At 49.5% G+C, this 19,918-nt stretch overlaps 29 non-coding genes across 29 annotated transcripts; all 29 read left to right on the forward strand.

Moving 5' to 3' along the window:
• Positions 1–418: 418 nt before the first annotated feature.
• On the forward strand, positions 419–491 carry Trnak-cuu (transfer RNA lysine (anticodon CUU)). The gene has a single exon. It is a non-coding gene; the product is annotated as a tRNA-Lys (tRNA).
• A 321-nt stretch (positions 492–812) lies between these two features.
• Positions 813–884, forward strand: Trnat-agu (transfer RNA threonine (anticodon AGU)). The gene has a single exon. It is a non-coding gene; the product is annotated as a tRNA-Thr (tRNA).
• Positions 885–1,423: 539 nt separating this feature from the next.
• On the forward strand, positions 1,424–1,496 carry Trnar-ucg (transfer RNA arginine (anticodon UCG)). Its single transcript has one exon. It is a non-coding gene; the product is annotated as a tRNA-Arg (tRNA).
• A 439-nt stretch (positions 1,497–1,935) lies between these two features.
• Positions 1,936–2,008, forward strand: Trnak-cuu (transfer RNA lysine (anticodon CUU)). The gene has a single exon. It is a non-coding gene; the product is annotated as a tRNA-Lys (tRNA).
• Positions 2,009–2,329: 321 nt separating this feature from the next.
• Positions 2,330–2,401, forward strand: Trnat-agu (transfer RNA threonine (anticodon AGU)). The gene has a single exon. It is a non-coding gene; the product is annotated as a tRNA-Thr (tRNA).
• Positions 2,402–2,940: 539 nt separating this feature from the next.
• On the forward strand, positions 2,941–3,013 carry Trnar-ucg (transfer RNA arginine (anticodon UCG)). The gene has a single exon. It is a non-coding gene; the product is annotated as a tRNA-Arg (tRNA).
• Positions 3,014–3,452: 439 nt separating this feature from the next.
• Positions 3,453–3,525, forward strand: Trnak-cuu (transfer RNA lysine (anticodon CUU)). The gene has a single exon. It is a non-coding gene; the product is annotated as a tRNA-Lys (tRNA).
• Positions 3,526–3,846: 321 nt separating this feature from the next.
• On the forward strand, positions 3,847–3,918 carry Trnat-agu (transfer RNA threonine (anticodon AGU)). Its single transcript has one exon. It is a non-coding gene; the product is annotated as a tRNA-Thr (tRNA).
• A 539-nt stretch (positions 3,919–4,457) lies between these two features.
• Trnar-ucg (transfer RNA arginine (anticodon UCG)) lies at positions 4,458–4,530 on the forward strand. Its single transcript has one exon. It is a non-coding gene; the product is annotated as a tRNA-Arg (tRNA).
• A 439-nt stretch (positions 4,531–4,969) lies between these two features.
• Trnak-cuu (transfer RNA lysine (anticodon CUU)) lies at positions 4,970–5,042 on the forward strand. Its single transcript has one exon. It is a non-coding gene; the product is annotated as a tRNA-Lys (tRNA).
• Positions 5,043–5,363: 321 nt separating this feature from the next.
• Trnat-agu (transfer RNA threonine (anticodon AGU)) lies at positions 5,364–5,435 on the forward strand. The gene has a single exon. It is a non-coding gene; the product is annotated as a tRNA-Thr (tRNA).
• Positions 5,436–5,974: 539 nt separating this feature from the next.
• On the forward strand, positions 5,975–6,047 carry Trnar-ucg (transfer RNA arginine (anticodon UCG)). The gene has a single exon. It is a non-coding gene; the product is annotated as a tRNA-Arg (tRNA).
• A 439-nt stretch (positions 6,048–6,486) lies between these two features.
• On the forward strand, positions 6,487–6,559 carry Trnak-cuu (transfer RNA lysine (anticodon CUU)). The gene has a single exon. It is a non-coding gene; the product is annotated as a tRNA-Lys (tRNA).
• Positions 6,560–6,880: 321 nt separating this feature from the next.
• On the forward strand, positions 6,881–6,952 carry Trnat-agu (transfer RNA threonine (anticodon AGU)). The gene has a single exon. It is a non-coding gene; the product is annotated as a tRNA-Thr (tRNA).
• Positions 6,953–7,491: 539 nt separating this feature from the next.
• Positions 7,492–7,564, forward strand: Trnar-ucg (transfer RNA arginine (anticodon UCG)). The gene has a single exon. It is a non-coding gene; the product is annotated as a tRNA-Arg (tRNA).
• Positions 7,565–8,003: 439 nt separating this feature from the next.
• Trnak-cuu (transfer RNA lysine (anticodon CUU)) lies at positions 8,004–8,076 on the forward strand. The gene has a single exon. It is a non-coding gene; the product is annotated as a tRNA-Lys (tRNA).
• Positions 8,077–8,397: 321 nt separating this feature from the next.
• Positions 8,398–8,469, forward strand: Trnat-agu (transfer RNA threonine (anticodon AGU)). The gene has a single exon. It is a non-coding gene; the product is annotated as a tRNA-Thr (tRNA).
• Positions 8,470–9,008: 539 nt separating this feature from the next.
• On the forward strand, positions 9,009–9,081 carry Trnar-ucg (transfer RNA arginine (anticodon UCG)). The gene has a single exon. It is a non-coding gene; the product is annotated as a tRNA-Arg (tRNA).
• Positions 9,082–9,520: 439 nt separating this feature from the next.
• On the forward strand, positions 9,521–9,593 carry Trnak-cuu (transfer RNA lysine (anticodon CUU)). Its single transcript has one exon. It is a non-coding gene; the product is annotated as a tRNA-Lys (tRNA).
• Positions 9,594–9,914: 321 nt separating this feature from the next.
• Positions 9,915–9,986, forward strand: Trnat-agu (transfer RNA threonine (anticodon AGU)). Its single transcript has one exon. It is a non-coding gene; the product is annotated as a tRNA-Thr (tRNA).
• Positions 9,987–13,043: 3,057 nt separating this feature from the next.
• On the forward strand, positions 13,044–13,116 carry Trnar-ucg (transfer RNA arginine (anticodon UCG)). The gene has a single exon. It is a non-coding gene; the product is annotated as a tRNA-Arg (tRNA).
• Positions 13,117–13,555: 439 nt separating this feature from the next.
• On the forward strand, positions 13,556–13,628 carry Trnak-cuu (transfer RNA lysine (anticodon CUU)). Its single transcript has one exon. It is a non-coding gene; the product is annotated as a tRNA-Lys (tRNA).
• A 321-nt stretch (positions 13,629–13,949) lies between these two features.
• Trnat-agu (transfer RNA threonine (anticodon AGU)) lies at positions 13,950–14,021 on the forward strand. Its single transcript has one exon. It is a non-coding gene; the product is annotated as a tRNA-Thr (tRNA).
• Positions 14,022–14,560: 539 nt separating this feature from the next.
• On the forward strand, positions 14,561–14,633 carry Trnar-ucg (transfer RNA arginine (anticodon UCG)). Its single transcript has one exon. It is a non-coding gene; the product is annotated as a tRNA-Arg (tRNA).
• Positions 14,634–15,072: 439 nt separating this feature from the next.
• Positions 15,073–15,145, forward strand: Trnak-cuu (transfer RNA lysine (anticodon CUU)). Its single transcript has one exon. It is a non-coding gene; the product is annotated as a tRNA-Lys (tRNA).
• Positions 15,146–15,466: 321 nt separating this feature from the next.
• Positions 15,467–15,538, forward strand: Trnat-agu (transfer RNA threonine (anticodon AGU)). Its single transcript has one exon. It is a non-coding gene; the product is annotated as a tRNA-Thr (tRNA).
• A 542-nt stretch (positions 15,539–16,080) lies between these two features.
• On the forward strand, positions 16,081–16,153 carry Trnar-ucg (transfer RNA arginine (anticodon UCG)). Its single transcript has one exon. It is a non-coding gene; the product is annotated as a tRNA-Arg (tRNA).
• A 439-nt stretch (positions 16,154–16,592) lies between these two features.
• On the forward strand, positions 16,593–16,665 carry Trnak-cuu (transfer RNA lysine (anticodon CUU)). The gene has a single exon. It is a non-coding gene; the product is annotated as a tRNA-Lys (tRNA).
• Positions 16,666–16,986: 321 nt separating this feature from the next.
• Positions 16,987–17,058, forward strand: Trnat-agu (transfer RNA threonine (anticodon AGU)). Its single transcript has one exon. It is a non-coding gene; the product is annotated as a tRNA-Thr (tRNA).
• The last annotated feature ends 2,860 nt before the right edge of the window (positions 17,059–19,918 follow it).

Raw genomic sequence — 19,918 nt, forward strand, 5'->3', positions numbered from 1 at the left:
GATGCATGCTGTTTTACTGTGTTGTTTGAGTACTACAAAACTAGTTGAAAGTTGCTGCTGTCCGCTTCCTGGCTGCAAACCGGCGTCTACCTGAAGCTCAAGCAAGACAAGGGTGATCTGTAGCGAAATTTTCGGCACAGTGCCGTTCAGGAGAGTTTTTGTTGGAACTACTGCGTCTGATTCAGGGCCCAAGAGCTACGCCACAGGCGTGTGCGCACAGTCGAGCATGTGTGTTGAATAATGGTGCTGATAGCCACGTATCATTTGAAGCAGATTTGATGCCTTTCGGAGACAATTTTTCATTGAATAGGATTGTAGCTCATTTGTGGCAGCAGGAAATAAGCTGTAGTCGAAAGGATCTTCCATAGATGGTCGCAGGTCCCATCAGTATCGTATGGCTCGTAAAGCATTGTGTGGAGCCCGGCTAGCTCAGTCGGTAGAGCATGAGATTCTTAATCTAAGGGTCGTGGGTTCGAGCTCCACGCTGGGCGGCGCAAAATTTTGTGTCTACGCGGATGCAACCTGCGCCCCTCTCGTGAGCCTTGCGTAATGAACGTAACGGGTTACGACGATGCCTAGCTTCGTATGAATATCAGAGGAATGGTATTTGAAGCTGAAAGTAACTCTGAAATGAAATAAATGTGTTGTTTTGGAATTTTAGGTGTACATCGATATCGTGTGAGATGTGTAGGAAAGCAGCAGCTGTGCTAACTAAATGCAAATAATGGTCGCTAATGCGGTGCGTTTCCAGCTGAAGATCTCCGATTCACTAGTCCATAAGAACAAAGTACCCGAAAAGCGCGGTAGGAGGCGCCTCCTTAGCTCAGTGGCAGAGCGCTGGTCTAGTAAACCAGAGGTCGTGAGTTCGATCCGCACAGGAGGCAAATGAATTTTGTAAAAGCCCGTCCCACCGTGGCCCTTTCGAAAAAAGCGGTCAAGGATAAAACAAATTATAAATGGGTGCGGTATTTAAGAAATGCTCTCGCAAATGAATAGTGCGAATGGTGCTATTAAAGTAGGCAGCAGAAACTGCTGCTTTTGGGAGTCTCCGGAGAATGCCGACGTGAAATACTTGGTTCTTGTGATGTATTTTCTACCCCTGATAGAGACCCTCGCGGTTGTCGTCGTCGTCGTCGGCGCCGCCGCCGCTTTGGTAATAGCGGCAACTCGCCATTGTATCTCATAGGGTGAGGTACCTTCTGCAACCGACTGAGATGGCACTAAGCGATTGAAGCTGATTTGCACGCTCTTGTTTGATGAGCGTCATAAGGGCTTGAATGTAACTTGCGATGGGACACAGCAAGAAGTAGCGTCGCATTTTTAGTACTGAAATTGGAGAATTGCGTCAAAGTTGGTAAATTCATTCCGGGAAGTGCACAAATGGCGATAATGAGGTGTGTTTGGGGAAGCGTATTGCGCCAGTGACCGTGTGGCCTAATGGATAAGGCGTCGGACTTCGGATCCGAAGATTGCAGGTTCGAATCCTGTCACGGTCGAGTTTTTCCAGTTCTGCAAAAGATGCATGCTGTTTTACTGTGTTGTTTGAGTACTACAAAACTAGTTGAAAGTTGCTGCTGTCCGCTTCCTGGCTGCAAACCGGCGTCTACCTGAAGCTCAAGCAAGACAAGGGTGATCTGTAGCGAAATTTTCGGCACAGTTCCGTTCAGGAGAGTTTTTGTTGGAACTACTGCGTCTGATTCAGGGCCCAAGAGCTACGCCACAGGCGTGTGCGCACAGTCGAGCATGTGTGTTGAATAATGGTGCTGATAGCCACGTATCATTTGAAGCAGATTTGATGCCTTTCGGAGACAATTTTTCATTGAATAGGATTGTAGCTCATTTGTGGCAGCAGGAAATAAGCTGTAGTCGAAAGGATCTTCCATAGATGGTCGCAGGTCCCATCAGTATCGTATGGCTCGTAAAGCATTGTGTGGAGCCCGGCTAGCTCAGTCGGTAGAGCATGAGATTCTTAATCTAAGGGTCGTGGGTTCGAGCCCCACGCTGGGCGGCGCAAAATTTTGTGTCTACGCGGATGCAACCTGCGCCCCTCTCGTGAGCCTTGCGTAATGAACGTAACGGGTTACGACGATGCCTAGCTTCGTATGAATATCAGAGGAATGGTATTTGAAGCTGAAAGTAACTCTGAAATGAAATAAATGTGTTGTTTTGGAATTTTAGGTGTACATCGATATCGTGTGAGATGTGTAGGAAAGCAGCAGCTGTGCTAACTAAATGCAAATAATGGTCGCTAATGCGGTGCGTTTCCAGCTGAAGATCTCCGATTCACTAGTCCATAAGAACAAAGTACCCGAAAAGCGCGGTAGGAGGCGCCTCCTTAGCTCAGTGGCAGAGCGCTGGTCTAGTAAACCAGAGGTCGTGAGTTCGATCCGCACAGGAGGCAAATGAATTTTGTAAAAGCCCGTCCCACCGTGGCCCTTTCGAAAAAAGCGGTCAAGGATAAAACAAATTATAAATGGGTGCGGTATTTAAGAAATGCTCTCGCAAATGAATAGTGCGAATGGTGCTATTAAAGTAGGCAGCAGAAACTGCTGCTTTTGGGAGTCTCCGGAGAATGCCGACGTGAAATACTTGGTTCTTGTGATGTATTTTCTACCCCTGATAGAGACCCTCGCGGTTGTCGTCGTCGTCGTCGGCGCCGCCGCCGCTTTGGTAATAGCGGCAACTCGCCATTGTATCTCATAGGGTGAGGTACCTTCTGCAACCGACTGAGATGGCACTAAGCGATTGAAGCTGATTTGCAAGCTCTTGTTTGATGAGCGTCATAAGGGCTTGAATGTAACTTGCGATGGGACACAGCAAGAAGTAGCGTCGCATTTTTAGTACTGAAATTGGAGAATTGCGTCAAAGATGGTAAATTCATTCCGGGAAGTGCACAAATGGCGATAATGAGGTGTGTTTGGGGAAGCGTATTGCGCCAGTGACCGTGTGGCCTAATGGATAAGGCGTCGGACTTCGGATCCGAAGATTGCAGGTTCGAATCCTGTCACGGTCGAGTTTTTCCAGTTCTGCAAAAGATGCATGCTGTTTTACTGTGTTGTTTGAGTACTACAAAACTAGTTGAAAGTTGCTGCTGTCCGCTTCCTGGCTGCAAACCGGCGTCTACCTGAAGCTCAAGCAAGACAAGGGTGATCTGTAGCGAAATTTTCGGCACAGTGCCGTTCAGGAGAGTTTTTGTTGGAACTACTGCGTCTGATTCAGGGCCCAAGAGCTACGCCACAGGCGTGTGCGCACAGTCGAGCATGTGTGTTGAATAATGGTGCTGATAGCCACGTATCATTTGAAGCAGATTTGATGCCTTTCGGAGACAATTTTTCATTGAATAGGATTGTAGCTCATTTGTGGCAGCAGGAAATAAGCTGTAGTCGAAAGGATCTTCCATAGATGGTCGCAGGTCCCATCAGTATCGTATGGCTCGTAAAGCATTGTGTGGAGCCCGGCTAGCTCAGTCGGTAGAGCATGAGATTCTTAATCTAAGGGTCGTGGGTTCGAGCTCCACGCTGGGCGGCGCAAAATTTTGTGTCTACGCGGATGCAACCTGCGCCCCTCTCGTGAGCCTTGCGTAATGAACGTAACGGGTTACGACGATGCCTAGCTTCGTATGAATATCAGAGGAATGGTATTTGAAGCTGAAAGTAACTCTGAAATGAAATAAATGTGTTGTTTTGGAATTTTAGGTGTACATCGATATCGTGTGAGATGTGTAGGAAAGCAGCAGCTGTGCTAACTAAATGCAAATAATGGTCGCTAATGCGGTGCGTTTCCAGCTGAAGATCTCCGATTCACTAGTCCATAAGAACAAAGTACCCGAAAAGCGCGGTAGGAGGCGCCTCCTTAGCTCAGTGGCAGAGCGCTGGTCTAGTAAACCAGAGGTCGTGAGTTCGATCCGCACAGGAGGCAAATGAATTTTGTAAAAGCCCGTCCCACCGTGGCCCTTTCGAAAAAAGCGGTCAAGGATAAAACAAATTATAAATGGGTGCGGTATTTAAGAAATGCTCTCGCAAATGAATAGTGCGAATGGTGCTATTAAAGTAGGCAGCAGAAACTGCTGCTTTTGGGAGTCTCCGGAGAATGCCGACGTGAAATACTTGGTTCTTGTGATGTATTTTCTACCCCTGATAGAGACCCTCGCGGTTGTCGTCGTCGTCGTCGGCGCCGCCGCCGCTTTGGTAATAGCGGCAACTCGCCATTGTATCTCATAGGGTGAGGTACCTTCTGCAACCGACTGAGATGGCACTAAGCGATTGAAGCTGATTTGCACGCTCTTGTTTGATGAGCGTCATAAGGGCTTGAATGTAACTTGCGATGGGACACAGCAAGAAGTAGCGTCGCATTTTTAGTACTGAAATTGGAGAATTGCGTCAAAGTTGGTAAATTCATTCCGGGAAGTGCACAAATGGCGATAATGAGGTGTGTTTGGGGAAGCGTATTGCGCCAGTGACCGTGTGGCCTAATGGATAAGGCGTCGGACTTCGGATCCGAAGATTGCAGGTTCGAATCCTGTCCCGGTCGAGTTTTTCCAGTTCTGCAAAAGATGCATGCTGTTTTACTGTGTTGTTTGAGTACTACAAAACTAGTTGAAAGTTGCTGCTGTCCGCTTCCTGGCTGCAAACCGGCGTCTACCTGAAGCTCAAGCAAGACAAGGGTGATCTGTAGCGAAATTTTCGGCACAGTGCCGTTCAGGAGAGTTTTTGTTGGAACTACTGCGTCTGATTCAGGGCCCAAGAGCTACGCCACAGGCGTGTGCGCACAGTCGAGCATGTGTGTTGAATAATGGTGCTGATAGCCACGTATCATTTGAAGCAGATTTGATGCCTTTCGGAGACAATTTTTCATTGAATAGGATTGTAGCTCATTTGTGGCAGCAGGAAATAAGCTGTAGTCGAAAGGATCTTCCATAGATGGTCGCAGGTCCCATCAGTATCGTATGGCTCGTAAAGCATTGTGTGGAGCCCGGCTAGCTCAGTCGGTAGAGCATGAGATTCTTAATCTAAGGGTCGTGGGTTCGAGCTCCACGCTGGGCGGCGCAAAATTTTGTGTCTACGCGGATGCAACCTGCGCCCCTCTCGTGAGCCTTGCGTAATGAACGTAACGGGTTACGACGATGCCTAGCTTCGTATGAATATCAGAGGAATGGTATTTGAAGCTGAAAGTAACTCTGAAATGAAATAAATGTGTTGTTTTGGAATTTTAGGTGTACATCGATATCGTGTGAGATGTGTAGGAAAGCAGCAGCTGTGCTAACTAAATGCAAATAATGGTCGCTAATGCGGTGCGTTTCCAGCTGAAGATCTCCGATTCACTAGTCCATAAGAACAAAGTACCCGAAAAGCGCGGTAGGAGGCGCCTCCTTAGCTCAGTGGCAGAGCGCTGGTCTAGTAAACCAGAGGTCGTGAGTTCGATCCGCACAGGAGGCAAATGAATTTTGTAAAAGCCCGTCCCACCGTGGCCCTTTCGAAAAAAGCGGTCAAGGATAAAACAAATTATAAATGGGTGCGGTATTTAAGAAATGCTCTCGCAAATGAATAGTGCGAATGGTGCTATTAAAGTAGGCAGCAGAAACTGCTGCTTTTGGGAGTCTCCGGAGAATGCCGACGTGAAATACTTGGTTCTTGTGATGTATTTTCTACCCCTGATAGAGACCCTCGCGGTTGTCGTCGTCGTCGTCGGCGCCGCCGCCGCTTTGGTAATAGCGGCAACTCGCCATTGTATCTCATAGGGTGAGGTACCTTCTGCAACCGACTGAGATGGCACTAAGCGATTGAAGCTGATTTGCACGCTCTTGTTTGATGAGCGTCATAAGGGCTTGAATGTAACTTGCGATGGGACACAGCAAGAAGTAGCGTCGCATTTTTAGTACTGAAATTGGAGAATTGCGTCAAAGTTGGTAAATTCATTCCGGGAAGTGCACAAATGGCGATAATGAGGTGTGTTTGGGGAAGCGTATTGCGCCAGTGACCGTGTGGCCTAATGGATAAGGCGTCGGACTTCGGATCCGAAGATTGCAGGTTCGAATCCTGTCACGGTCGAGTTTTTCCAGTTCTGCAAAAGATGCATGCTGTTTTACTGTGTTGTTTGAGTACTACAAAACTAGTTGAAAGTTGCTGCTGTCCGCTTCCTGGCTGCAAACCGGCGTCTACCTGAAGCTCAAGCAAGACAAGGGTGATCTGTAGCGAAATTTTCGGCACAGTTCCGTTCAGGAGAGTTTTTGTTGGAACTACTGCGTCTGATTCAGGGCCCAAGAGCTACGCCACAGGCGTGTGCGCACAGTCGAGCATGTGTGTTGAATAATGGTGCTGATAGCCACGTATCATTTGAAGCAGATTTGATGCCTTTCGGAGACAATTTTTCATTGAATAGGATTGTAGCTCATTTGTGGCAGCAGGAAATAAGCTGTAGTCGAAAGGATCTTCCATAGATGGTCGCAGGTCCCATCAGTATCGTATGGCTCGTAAAGCATTGTGTGGAGCCCGGCTAGCTCAGTCGGTAGAGCATGAGATTCTTAATCTAAGGGTCGTGGGTTCGAGCCCCACGCTGGGCGGCGCAAAATTTTGTGTCTACGCGGATGCAACCTGCGCCCCTCTCGTGAGCCTTGCGTAATGAACGTAACGGGTTACGACGATGCCTAGCTTCGTATGAATATCAGAGGAATGGTATTTGAAGCTGAAAGTAACTCTGAAATGAAATAAATGTGTTGTTTTGGAATTTTAGGTGTACATCGATATCGTGTGAGATGTGTAGGAAAGCAGCAGCTGTGCTAACTAAATGCAAATAATGGTCGCTAATGCGGTGCGTTTCCAGCTGAAGATCTCCGATTCACTAGTCCATAAGAACAAAGTACCCGAAAAGCGCGGTAGGAGGCGCCTCCTTAGCTCAGTGGCAGAGCGCTGGTCTAGTAAACCAGAGGTCGTGAGTTCGATCCGCACAGGAGGCAAATGAATTTTGTAAAAGCCCGTCCCACCGTGGCCCTTTCGAAAAAAGCGGTCAAGGATAAAACAAATTATAAATGGGTGCGGTATTTAAGAAATGCTCTCGCAAATGAATAGTGCGAATGGTGCTATTAAAGTAGGCAGCAGAAACTGCTGCTTTTGGGAGTCTCCGGAGAATGCCGACGTGAAATACTTGGTTCTTGTGATGTATTTTCTACCCCTGATAGAGACCCTCGCGGTTGTCGTCGTCGTCGTCGGCGCCGCCGCCGCTTTGGTAATAGCGGCAACTCGCCATTGTATCTCATAGGGTGAGGTACCTTCTGCAACCGACTGAGATGGCACTAAGCGATTGAAGCTGATTTGCAAGCTCTTGTTTGATGAGCGTCATAAGGGCTTGAATGTAACTTGCGATGGGACACAGCAAGAAGTAGCGTCGCATTTTTAGTACTGAAATTGGAGAATTGCGTCAAAGATGGTAAATTCATTCCGGGAAGTGCACAAATGGCGATAATGAGGTGTGTTTGGGGAAGCGTATTGCGCCAGTGACCGTGTGGCCTAATGGATAAGGCGTCGGACTTCGGATCCGAAGATTGCAGGTTCGAATCCTGTCACGGTCGAGTTTTTCCAGTTCTGCAAAAGATGCATGCTGTTTTACTGTGTTGTTTGAGTACTACAAAACTAGTTGAAAGTTGCTGCTGTCCGCTTCCTGGCTGCAAACCGGCGTCTACCTGAAGCTCAAGCAAGACAAGGGTGATCTGTAGCGAAATTTTCGGCACAGTGCCGTTCAGGAGAGTTTTTGTTGGAACTACTGCGTCTGATTCAGGGCCCAAGAGCTACGCCACAGGCGTGTGCGCACAGTCGAGCATGTGTGTTGAATAATGGTGCTGATAGCCACGTATCATTTGAAGCAGATTTGATGCCTTTCGGAGACAATTTTTCATTGAATAGGATTGTAGCTCATTTGTGGCAGCAGGAAATAAGCTGTAGTCGAAAGGATCTTCCATAGATGGTCGCAGGTCCCATCAGTATCGTATGGCTCGTAAAGCATTGTGTGGAGCCCGGCTAGCTCAGTCGGTAGAGCATGAGATTCTTAATCTAAGGGTCGTGGGTTCGAGCTCCACGCTGGGCGGCGCAAAATTTTGTGTCTACGCGGATGCAACCTGCGCCCCTCTCGTGAGCCTTGCGTAATGAACGTAACGGGTTACGACGATGCCTAGCTTCGTATGAATATCAGAGGAATGGTATTTGAAGCTGAAAGTAACTCTGAAATGAAATAAATGTGTTGTTTTGGAATTTTAGGTGTACATCGATATCGTGTGAGATGTGTAGGAAAGCAGCAGCTGTGCTAACTAAATGCAAATAATGGTCGCTAATGCGGTGCGTTTCCAGCTGAAGATCTCCGATTCACTAGTCCATAAGAACAAAGTACCCGAAAAGCGCGGTAGGAGGCGCCTCCTTAGCTCAGTGGCAGAGCGCTGGTCTAGTAAACCAGAGGTCGTGAGTTCGATCCGCACAGGAGGCAAATGAATTTTGTAAAAGCCCGTCCCACCGTGGCCCTTTCGAAAAAAGCGGTCAAGGATAAAACAAATTATAAATGGGTGCGGTATTTAAGAAATGCTCTCGCAAATGAATAGTGCGAATGGTGCTATTAAAGTAGGCAGCAGAAACTGCTGCTTTTGGGAGTCTCCGGAGAATGCCGACGTGAAATACTTGGTTCTTGTGATGTATTTTCTACCCCTGATAGAGACCCTCGCGGTTGTCGTCGTCGTCGTCGGCGCCGCCGCCGCTTTGGTAATAGCGGCAACTCGCCATTGTATCTCATAGGGTGAGGTACCTTCTGCAACCGACTGAGATGGCACTAAGCGATTGAAGCTGATTTGCACGCTCTTGTTTGATGAGCGTCATAAGGGCTTGAATGTAACTTGCGATGGGACACAGCAAGAAGTAGCGTCGCATTTTTAGTACTGAAATTGGAGAATTGCGTCAAAGTTGGTAAATTCATTCCGGGAAGTGCACAAATGGCGATAATGAGGTGTGTTTGGGGAAGCGTATTGCGCCAGTGACCGTGTGGCCTAATGGATAAGGCGTCGGACTTCGGATCCGAAGATTGCAGGTTCGAATCCTGTCCCGGTCGAGTTTTTCCAGTTCTGCAAAAGATGCATGCTGTTTTACTGTGTTGTTTGAGTACTACAAAACTAGTTGAAAGTTGCTGCTGTCCGCTTCCTGGCTGCAAACCGGCGTCTACCTGAAGCTCAAGCAAGACAAGGGTGATCTGTAGCGAAATTTTCGGCACAGTGCCGTTCAGGAGAGTTTTTGTTGGAACTACTGCGTCTGATTCAGGGCCCAAGAGCTACGCCACAGGCGTGTGCGCACAGTCGAGCATGTGTGTTGAATAATGGTGCTGATAGCCACGTATCATTTGAAGCAGATTTGATGCCTTTCGGAGACAATTTTTCATTGAATAGGATTGTAGCTCATTTGTGGCAGCAGGAAATAAGCTGTAGTCGAAAGGATCTTCCATAGATGGTCGCAGGTCCCATCAGTATCGTATGGCTCGTAAAGCATTGTGTGGAGCCCGGCTAGCTCAGTCGGTAGAGCATGAGATTCTTAATCTAAGGGTCGTGGGTTCGAGCTCCACGCTGGGCGGCGCAAAATTTTGTGTCTACGCGGATGCAACCTGCGCCCCTCTCGTGAGCCTTGCGTAATGAACGTAACGGGTTACGACGATGCCTAGCTTCGTATGAATATCAGAGGAATGGTATTTGAAGCTGAAAGTAACTCTGAAATGAAATAAATGTGTTGTTTTGGAATTTTAGGTGTACATCGATATCGTGTGAGATGTGTAGGAAAGCAGCAGCTGTGCTAACTAAATGCAAATAATGGTCGCTAATGCGGTGCGTTTCCAGCTGAAGATCTCCGATTCACTAGTCCATAAGAACAAAGTACCCGAAAAGCGCGCTAGGAGGCGCCTCCTTAGCTCAGTGGCAGAGCGCTGGTCTAGTAAACCAGAGGTCGTGAGTTCGATCCTCACAGGAGGCAAATGAATTTTGTAAAAGCCCCTCCCACCGTGGCCCTTTCGAAAAAAGCGGTCAAGGATAAAACAAATTATAAATGGGTGCGGTATTTAAGAAATGCTCTCGCAAATGAATAGTGCGAATGGTGCTATTAAAGTAGGCACCAGAAACTGCTGCTTTTTTACAGCAAAGAAACGCCGGGACTGGCGTCAGACATGCACACGCCTCAACTCCACCCTCCCTGTCAACTCCTCCAAGTACTGGTCAGCCTTCCACCGCCTTACTGGTAGCCATCCCACCCCGCATTACCCCATCCTCCATGACGATCGCCCTTTTCCTGACAACCTCAGTAAGGCTAACCATTTTGCTTCCCACCTATCCGAGGTCTTCTCCATTCCTGACGATCCCCATTTTGATTACTCCCTCTTCCCCACTGTCCTCGACCGCACTGACACCTCGGTCCCCCCGCTCGCCCCTAGCTTCCAGTACTTGGATCGGCTACCCCCCTCCGACATCAACACTCCCATCACCATGCAAGACATCACACTCGTCCTCCGCTCCAAACGCAACACCGCCCCTGGTCATGATGGCGTCACCTACCGTCACCTCAAGGAATCCCCTCCATCCTTCCTGTCTGTCCTTGCTACCCTGTACAATGTCCTCCTCTCCACTGGATTTTACCCTGACCTGTGGAAGACTTCCCGTGTCCTGCTGTTCCCTAAGCCTAACAAACCCCCCTCTGCTACCTCTTCCTATCGTCCCATCTGCCTCACCTCCGTGTTCAGTAAGGTCTTTGAGGCCATCCTCTCTCGCCGTATCCACTGCCACCTTAACCAGCACCGCCTCCTTCCTCTTACCCAATGTGGCTTCCGGCCTTCCTTCTCTGCTGACGACCAGCTCCTTAACCTTACCCATCTCCTTTCCCTCCAACTTAACTCCCGTCGCTCTGCTATCTTTGTTTCCCTTGACCTCCAGAACGCCTATGACCGTGTCTGGCATCCCGGGCTCCTTTTCAAACTCCAGACCTATGCTCTCCCCATCAACTTCGTCCGTCTCGTTGCTTCCTTCCTCTCCCATCGTCCCTCCTATGTGACTATCCACAATTCCAACTCCCGTACTTTCTACCCCTCTGCCGGCGTGCCCCAAGGTTCTGTCCTTTCCCCTCTCCTCTATCTCCTATACACTGCTGATATGCCCAAACCTCCCCCTCCTGTTCATCTTCTCCAGTTCGCTGATGACACCGCCTTCCTAGCCCTTTATCCTACCCTTCAACGGTCCCAACGTACTCTCCAAACCCACCTTGACCAATTCACCGCTTGGTGCAACCAGTGGTTCCTCCGTGTTAATCCCTCCAAGACCCAGGCGATCATCATAGGCCGCACCACCCGTTCCTTCCGCCTCCATGATTTCTACCTCACCATTTATGGCCGTCCTATCCACCTCACTCCTACCCTCAAATACCTTGGCCTCACCCTCGACCGCCACCTCACCTGGACTCCCCATCTCCTTACCATCCAAAACAAAGCTCACAACCGCCTCCGCCTCCTGAAACTCCTGTCCGGCCGGACGTGGGGTCTGCATCCTTCTACCATCCTCCACACCTACAAATCCATGATCCGCCCCATCCTTTGTTATGCCAGCATCGCTTGGATTTCCGCCCCTCCCCGGTTCTATAACGCCCTCCAAATCCTCGAACGCCATGCGCTCCGCCTTGCCTTCCGCATCCGCCTTCCGTCCCCCACGCGCATCCTCTATGACCTCATCCCCTTCCCCCACCTTCTCCTTTTCCTTGAACACCTCCGCACACTCTATGTTGTCCGTCGCCTTGATCCCCCTCACCCCCTGGTGTCTCCCTTCCTCTCCACTCCCGACCAGTTGCCGCGCCTTTACCGTTGTGTCCCTCCCTCTCTCCATCTCCACACCCTCCATCTCCTTTCCCAACACAACTTCCACCGTCTACCGCTCCCGGATGATGAGCTTCGCCCTGACATCTACCCTTCCTACCAACTCTAACCCCCTCTTCCTGCCTCCTCCTCAGGGCTCCCTCTCCTCCCCCTCCCTCCTTCTGAGCGGATTTCCCCTCCCCCTCCATCTCTTGTGCCTTCTTTCAGTGTCTCTGCGCTCCCTCCTGCCCTGTCTTCCCTTTTCCTCTCCCGCCCCATGTGTCTCCTGCCTCTTCGTGAACCCACGGTTCCCCTCCTCCCTTCCTCCCACCGCTTCCCCAGCTGCCCCATGCTCTCCCCTCCTTTTCCATCCTCTCTGCCCTTTCCCTCGGCAGGTCCCACCTGGTAGTTTTCTTCTTCGCCGTGTGTGCTCCGAGTGGGTTTTCAGTGTGTTGTTTCGGAGTGTTTTTAATACTGTGGCCGACTTTTAACCTGTGCCTGTGCATCTAGTGACTTCCATGTGTTTTAAGAATCACCAATTGTGTTTTTTAACTTTCTGGTGACTTTTTTAACTGCCCCCAATGAACGTCTCCATATCAGTGTATTTTTACCTCCATTTTCTCCCCTTACTCTGTTTTATGTTCCCCCTTTTTACCTCCTTATGTATGTATTATTTTATTCTTGTTTTACTTGTCATATCACTCGGCTGAAGAGCGGCGGATTGTGCTGCTGACAGCCCTCCCCTGCCCGTATGGGGCAGGGGAATGAAATCACAATAAAGAAAAAAAAAAAAAAAAAAAAAAAACTGCTGCTTTTGGGAGTCTCCGGAGAATGCCGACGTGAAATACTTGGTTCTTGTGATGTATTTTCTACCCCTGATAGAGACCCTCGCGGTTGTCGTCGTCGTCGTCGGCGCCGCCGCCACTTTGGTAATAGCGGCAACTCGCCATTGTATCTCATAGGGTGAGGTACCTTCTGCAACCGACTGAGATGGCACTAAGCGATTGAAGCTGATTTGCACGCTCTTGTTTGATGAGCGTCATAAGGGCTTGAATGTAACTTGCGATGGGACACAGCAAGAAGTAGCGTCGCATTTTTAGTACTGAAATTGGAGAATTGCGTCAAAGTTGGTAAATTCATTCCGGGAAGTGCACAAATGGCGATAATGAGGTGTGTTTGGGGAAGCGTATTGCGCCAGTGACCGTGTGGCCTAATGGATAAGGCGTCGGACTTCGGATCCGAAGATTGCAGGTTCGAATCCTGTCACGGTCGAGTTTTTCCAGTTCTGCAAAAGATGCATGCTGTTTTACTGTGTTGTTTGAGTACTACAAAACTAGTTGAAAGTTGCTGCTGTCCGCTTCCTGGCTGCAAACCGGCGTCTACCTGAAGCTCAAGCAAGACAAGGGTGATCTGTAGCGAAATTTTCGGCACAGTGCCGTTCAGGAGAGTTTTTGTTGGAACTACTGCGTCTGATTCAGGGCCCAAGAGCTACGCCACAGGCGTGTGCGCACAGTCGAGCATGTGTGTTGAATAATGGTGCTGATAGCCACGTATCATTTGAAGCAGATTTGATGCCTTTCGGAGACAATTTTTCATTGAATAGGATTGTAGCTCATTTGTGGCAGCAGGAAATAAGCTGTAGTCGAAAGGATCTTCCATAGATGGTCGCAGGTCCCATCAGTATCGTATGGCTCGTAAAGCATTGTGTGGAGCCCGGCTAGCTCAGTCGGTAGAGCATGAGATTCTTAATCTAAGGGTCGTGGGTTCGAGCCCCACGCTGGGCGGCGCAAAATTTTGTGTCTACGCGGATGCAACCTGCGCCCCTCTCGTGAGCCTTGCGTAATGAACGTAACGGGTTACGACGATGCCTAGCTTCGTATGAATATCAGAGGAATGGTATTTGAAGCTGAAAGTAACTCTGAAATGAAATAAATGTGTTGTTTTGGAATTTTAGGTGTACATCGATATCGTGTGAGATGTGTAGGAGAGCAGCAGCTGTGCTAACTAAATGCAAATAATGGTCGCTAATGCGGTGCGTTTCCAGCTGAAGATCTCCGATTCACTAGTCCATAAGAACAAAGTACCCGAAAAGCGCGGTAGGAGGCGCCTCCTTAGCTCAGTGGCAGAGCGCTGGTCTAGTAAACCAGAGGTCGTGAGTTCGATCCGCACAGGAGGCAAATGAATTTTGTAAAAGCCCGTCCCACCGTGGCCCTTTCGAAAAAAGCGGTCAAGGATAAAACAAATTATAAATGGGTGCGGTATTTAAGAAATGCTCTCGCAAATGAATAGTGCGAATGGTGCTATTAAAGTAGGCAGCAGAAACTGCTGCTTTTGGGAGTCTCCGGAGAATGCCGACGTGAAATACTTGGTTCTTGTGATGTATTTTCTACCCCTGATAGAGACCCTCGCGGTTGTCGTCGTCGTCGTCGGCGCCGCCGCCGCTTTGGTAATAGCGGCAACTCGCCATTGTATCTCATAGGGTGAGGTACCTTCTGCAACCGACTGAGATGGCACTAAGCGATTGAAGCTGATTTGCACGCTCTTGTTTGATGAGCGTCATAAGGGCTTGAATGTAACTTGCGATGGGACACAGCAAGAAGTAGCGTCGCATTTTTAGTACTGAAATTGGAGAATTGCGTCAAAGTTGGTAAATTCATTCCGGGAAGTGCACAAATGGCGATAATGAGGTGTGTTTGGGGAAGCGTATTGCGCCAGTGACCGTGTGGCCTAATGGATAAGGCGTCGGACTTCGGATCCGAAGATTGCAGGTTCGAATCCTGTCACGGTCGAGTTTTTCCAGTTCTGCAAAAGATGCATGCTGTTTTACTGTGTTGTTTGAGTACTACAAAACTAGTTGAAAGTTGCTGCTGTCCGCTTCCTGGCTGCAAACCGGCGTCTACCTGAAGCTCAAGCAAGACAAGGGTGATCTGTAGCGAAATTTTCGGCACAGTGCCGTTCAGGAGAGTTTTTGTTGGAACTACTGCGTCTGATTCAGGGCCCAAGAGCTACGCCACAGGCGTGTGCGCACAGTCGAGCATGTGTGTTGAATAATGGTGCTGATAGCCACGTATCATTTGAAGCAGATTTGATGCCTTTCGGAGACAATTTTTCATTGAATAGGATTGTAGCTCATTTGTGGCAGCAGGAAATAAGCTGTAGTCGAAAGGATCTTCCATAGATGGTCGCAGGTCCCATCAGTATCGTATGGCTCGTAAAGCATTGTGTGGAGCCCGGCTAGCTCAGTCGGTAGAGCATGAGATTCTTAATCTAAGGGTCGTGGGTTCGAGCTCCACGCTGGGCGGCGCAAAATTTTGTGTCTACGCGGATGCAACCTGCGCCCCTCTCGTGAGCCTTGCGTAATGAACGTAACGGGTTACGACGATGCCTAGCTTCGTATGAATATCAGAGGAATGGTATTTGAAGCTGAAAGTAACTCTGAAATGAAATAAATGTGTTGTTTTGGAATTTTAGGTGTACATCGATATCGTGTGAGATGTGTAGGAAAGCAGCAGCTGTGCTAACTAAATGCAAATAATGGTCGCTAATGCGGTGCGTTTCCAGCTGAAGATCTCCGATTCACTAGTCCATAAGAACAAAGTACCCGAAAAGCGCGGTAGGAGGCGCCTCCTTAGCTCAGTGGCAGAGCGCTGGTCTAGTAAACCAGAGGTCGTGAGTTCGATCCTCACAGGAGGCAAATGAATTTTGTAAAAGCCCCTCCCACCGTGGCCCTTTCGAAAAAAGCGGTCAAGGATAAAACAAATTATAAATGGGTGCGGTATTTAAGAAATGCTCTCGCAAATGAATAGTGCGAATGGTGCTATTAAAGTAGGCAGCAGAAACTGCTGCTTTTGGGAGTCTCCGGAGAATGCCGACGTGAAATACTTGGTTCTTGTGATGTATTTTCTACCCCTGATAGAGACCCTCGCGGTTGTCGTCGTCGTCGTCGTCGGCGCCGCCGCCGCTTTGGTAATAGCGGCAACTCGCCATTGTATCTCATAGGGTGAGGTACCTTCTGCAACCGACTGAGATGGCACTAAGCGATTGAAGCTGATTTGCAAGCTCTTGTTTGATGAGCGTCATAAGGGCTTGAATGTAACTTGCGATGGGACACAGCAAGAAGTAGCGTCGCATTTTTAGTACTGAAATTGGAGAATTGCGTCAAAGATGGTAAATTCATTCCGGGAAGTGCACAAATGGCGATAATGAGGTGTGTTTGGGGAAGCGTATTGCGCCAGTGACCGTGTGGCCTAATGGATAAGGCGTCGGACTTCGGATCCGAAGATTGCAGGTTCGAATCCTGTCACGGTCGAGTTTTTCCAGTTCTGCAAAAGATGCATGCTGTTTTACTGTGTTGTTTGAGTACTACAAAACTAGTTGAAAGTTGCTGCTGTCCGCTTCCTGGCTGCAAACCGGCGTCTACCTGAAGCTCAAGCAAGACAAGGGTGATCTGTAGCGAAATTTTCGGCACAGTGCCGTTCAGGAGAGTTTTTGTTGGAACTACTGCGTCTGATTCAGGGCCCAAGAGCTACGCCACAGGCGTGTGCGCACAGTCGAGCATGTGTGTTGAATAATGGTGCTGATAGCCACGTATCATTTGAAGCAGATTTGATGCCTTTCGGAGACAATTTTTCATTGAATAGGATTGTAGCTCATTTGTGGCAGCAGGAAATAAGCTGTAGTCGAAAGGATCTTCCATAGATGGTCGCAGGTCCCATCAGTATCGTATGGCTCGTAAAGCATTGTGTGGAGCCCGGCTAGTTCAGTCGGTAGAGCATGAGATTCTTAATCTAAGGGTCGTGGGTTCGAGCCCCACGCTGGGCGGCGCAAAATTTTGTGTCTACGCGGATGCAACCTGCGCCCCTCTCGTGAGCCTTGCGTAATGAACGTAACGGGTTACGACGATGCCTAGCTTCGTATGAATATCAGAGGAATGGTATTTGAAGCTGAAAGTAACTCTGAAATGAAATAAATGTGTTGTTTTGGAATTTTAGGTGTACATCGATATCGTGTGAGATGTGTAGGAAAGCAGCAGCTGTGCTAACTAAATGCAAATAATGGTCGCTAATGCGGTGCGTTTCCAGCTGAAGATCTCCGATTCACTAGTCCATAAGAACAAAGTACCCGAAAAGCGCGGTAGGAGGCGCCTCCTTAGCTCAGTGGCAGAGCGCTGGTCTAGTAAACCAGAGGTCGTGAGTTCGATCCTCACAGGAGGCAAATGAATTTTGTAAAAGCCCCTCCCACCGTGGCCCTTTCGAAAAAAGCGGTCAAGGATAAAACAAATTATAAATGGGTGCGGTATTTAAGAAATGCTCTCGCAAATGAATAGTGCGAATGGTGCTATTAAAGTAGGCACCAGAAACTGCTGCTTTTTTACAGCAAAGAAACGCCGGGACTGGCGTCAGACATGCACACGCCTCAACTCCACCCTCCCTGTCAACTCCTCCAAGTACTGGTCAGCCTTCCACCGCCTTACTGGTAGCCATCCCACCCCGCATTACCCCATCCTCCATGACGATCGCCCTTTTCCTGACAACCTCAGTAAGGCTAACCATTTTGCTTCCCACCTATCCGAGGTCTTCTCCATTCCTGACGATCCCCATTTTGATTACTCCCTCTTCCCCACTGTCCTCGACCGCACTGACACCTCGGTCCCCCCGCTCGCCCCTAGCTTCCAGTACTTGGATCGGCTACCCCCCTCCGACATCAACACTCCCATCACCATGCAAGACATCACACTCGTCCTCCGCTCCAAACGCAACACCGCCCCTGGTCATGATGGCGTCACCTACCGTCACCTCAAGGAATCCCCTCCATCCTTCCTGTCTGTCCTTGCTACCCTGTACAATGTCCTCCTCTCCACTGGATTTTACCCTGACCTGTGGAAGACTTCCCGTGTCCTGCTGTTCCCTAAGCCTAACAAACCCCCCTCTGCTACCTCTTCCTATCGTCCCATCTGCCTCACCTCCGTGTTCAGTAAGGTCTTTGAGGCCATCCTCTCTCGCCGTATCCACTGCCACCTTAACCAGCACCGCCTCCTTCCTCTTACCCAATGTGGCTTCCGGCCTTCCTTCTCTGCTGACGACCAGCTCCTTAACCTTACCCATCTCCTTTCCCTCCAACTTAACTCCCGTCGCTCTGCTATCTTTGTTTCCCTTGACCTCCAGAACGCCTATGACCGTGTCTGGCATCCCGGGCTCCTTTTCAAACTCCAGACCTATGCTCTCCCCATCAACTTCGTCCGTCTCGTTGCTTCCTTCCTCTCCCATCGTCCCTCCTATGTGACTATCCACAATTCCAACTCCCGTACTTTCTACCCCTCTGCCGGCGTGCCCCAAGGTTCTGTCCTTTCCCCTCTCCTCTATCTCCTATACACTGCTGATATGCCCAAACCTCCCCCTCCTGTTCATCTTCTCCAGTTCGCTGATGACACCGCCTTCCTAGCCCTTTATCCTACCCTTCAACGGTCCCAACGTACTCTCCAAACCCACCTTGACCAATTCACCGCTTGGTGCAACCAGTGGTTCCTCCGTGTTAATCCCTCCAAGACCCAGGCGATCATCATAGGCCGCACCACCCGTTCCTTCCGCCTCCATGATTTCTACCTCACCATTTATGGCCGTCCTATCCACCTCACTCCTACCCTCAAATACCTTGGCCTCACCCTCGACCGCCACCTCACCTGGACTCCCCATCTCCTTACCATCCAAAACAAAGCTCACAACCGCCTCCGCCTCCTGAAACTCCTGTCCGGCCGGACGTGGGGTCTGCATCCTTCTACCATCCTCCACACCTACAAATCCATGATCCGCCCCATCCTTTGTTATGCCAGCATCGCTTGGATTTCCGCCCCTCCCCGGTTCTATAACGCCCTCCAAATCCTCGAACGCCATGCGCTCCGCCTTGCCTTCCGCATCCGCCTTCCGTCCCCCACGCGCATCCTCTATGACCTCATCCCCTTCCCCCACCTTCTCCTTTTCCTTGAACACCTCCGCACACTCTATGTTGTCCGTCGCCTTGATCCCCCTCACCCCCTGGTGTCTCCCTTCCTCTCCACTCCCGACCAGTTGCCGCGCCTTTACCGTTGTGTCCCTCCCTCTCTCCATCTCCACACCCTCCATCTCCTTTCCCAACACAACTTCCACCGTCTACCGCTCCCGGATGATGAGCTTCGCCCTGACATCTACCCTTCCTACCAACTCTAACCCCCTCTTCCTGCCTCCTCCTCAGGGCTCCCTCTCCTCCCCCTCCCTCCTTCTGAGCGGATTTCCCCTCCCCCTCCATCTCTTGTGCCTTCTTTCAGTGTCTCTGCGCTCCCTCCTGCCCTGTCTTCCCTTTTCCTCTCCCGCCCCATGTGTCTCCTGCCTCTTCGTGAACCCACGGTTCCCCTCCTCCCTTCCTCCCACCGCTTCCCCAGCTGCCCCATGCTCTCCCCTCCTTTTCCATCCTCTCTGCCCTTTCCCTCGGCAGGTCCCACCTGGTAGTTTTCTTCTTCGCCGTGTGTGCTCCGAGTGGGTTTTCAGTGTGTTGTTTCGGAGTGTTTTTAATACTGTGGCCGACTTTTAACCTGTGCCTGTGCATCTAGTGACTTCCATGTGTTTTAAGAATCACCAATTGTGTTTTTTAACTTTCTGGTGACTTTTTTAACTGCCCCCAATGAACGTCTCCATATCAGTGTATTTTTACCTCCATTTTCTCCCCTTACTCTGTTTTATGTTCCCCCTTTTTACCTCCTTATGTATGTATTATTTTATTCTTGTTTTACTTGTCATATCACTCGGCTGAAGAGCGGCGGATTGTGCTGCTGACAGCCCTCCCCTGCCCGTATGGGGCAGGGGAATGAAATCACAATAAAGAAAAAAAAAAAAAAAAAAAAAAAAACTGCTGCTTTTGGGAGTCTCCGGAGAATGCCGACGTGAAATACTTGGTTCTTGTGATGTATTTTCTACCCCTGATAGAGACCCTCGCGGTTGTCGTCGTCGTCGTCGGCGCCGCCGCCACTTTGGTAATAGCGGCAACTCGCCATTGTATCTCATAGGGTGAGGTACCTTCTGCAACCGACTGAGATGGCACTAAG

Source organism: Schistocerca nitens, chromosome 8 (assembly GCF_023898315.1).
Source record: "Schistocerca nitens isolate TAMUIC-IGC-003100 chromosome 8, iqSchNite1.1, whole genome shotgun sequence".
NCBI lineage: Eukaryota > Metazoa > Arthropoda > Insecta > Orthoptera > Acrididae > Schistocerca > Schistocerca nitens.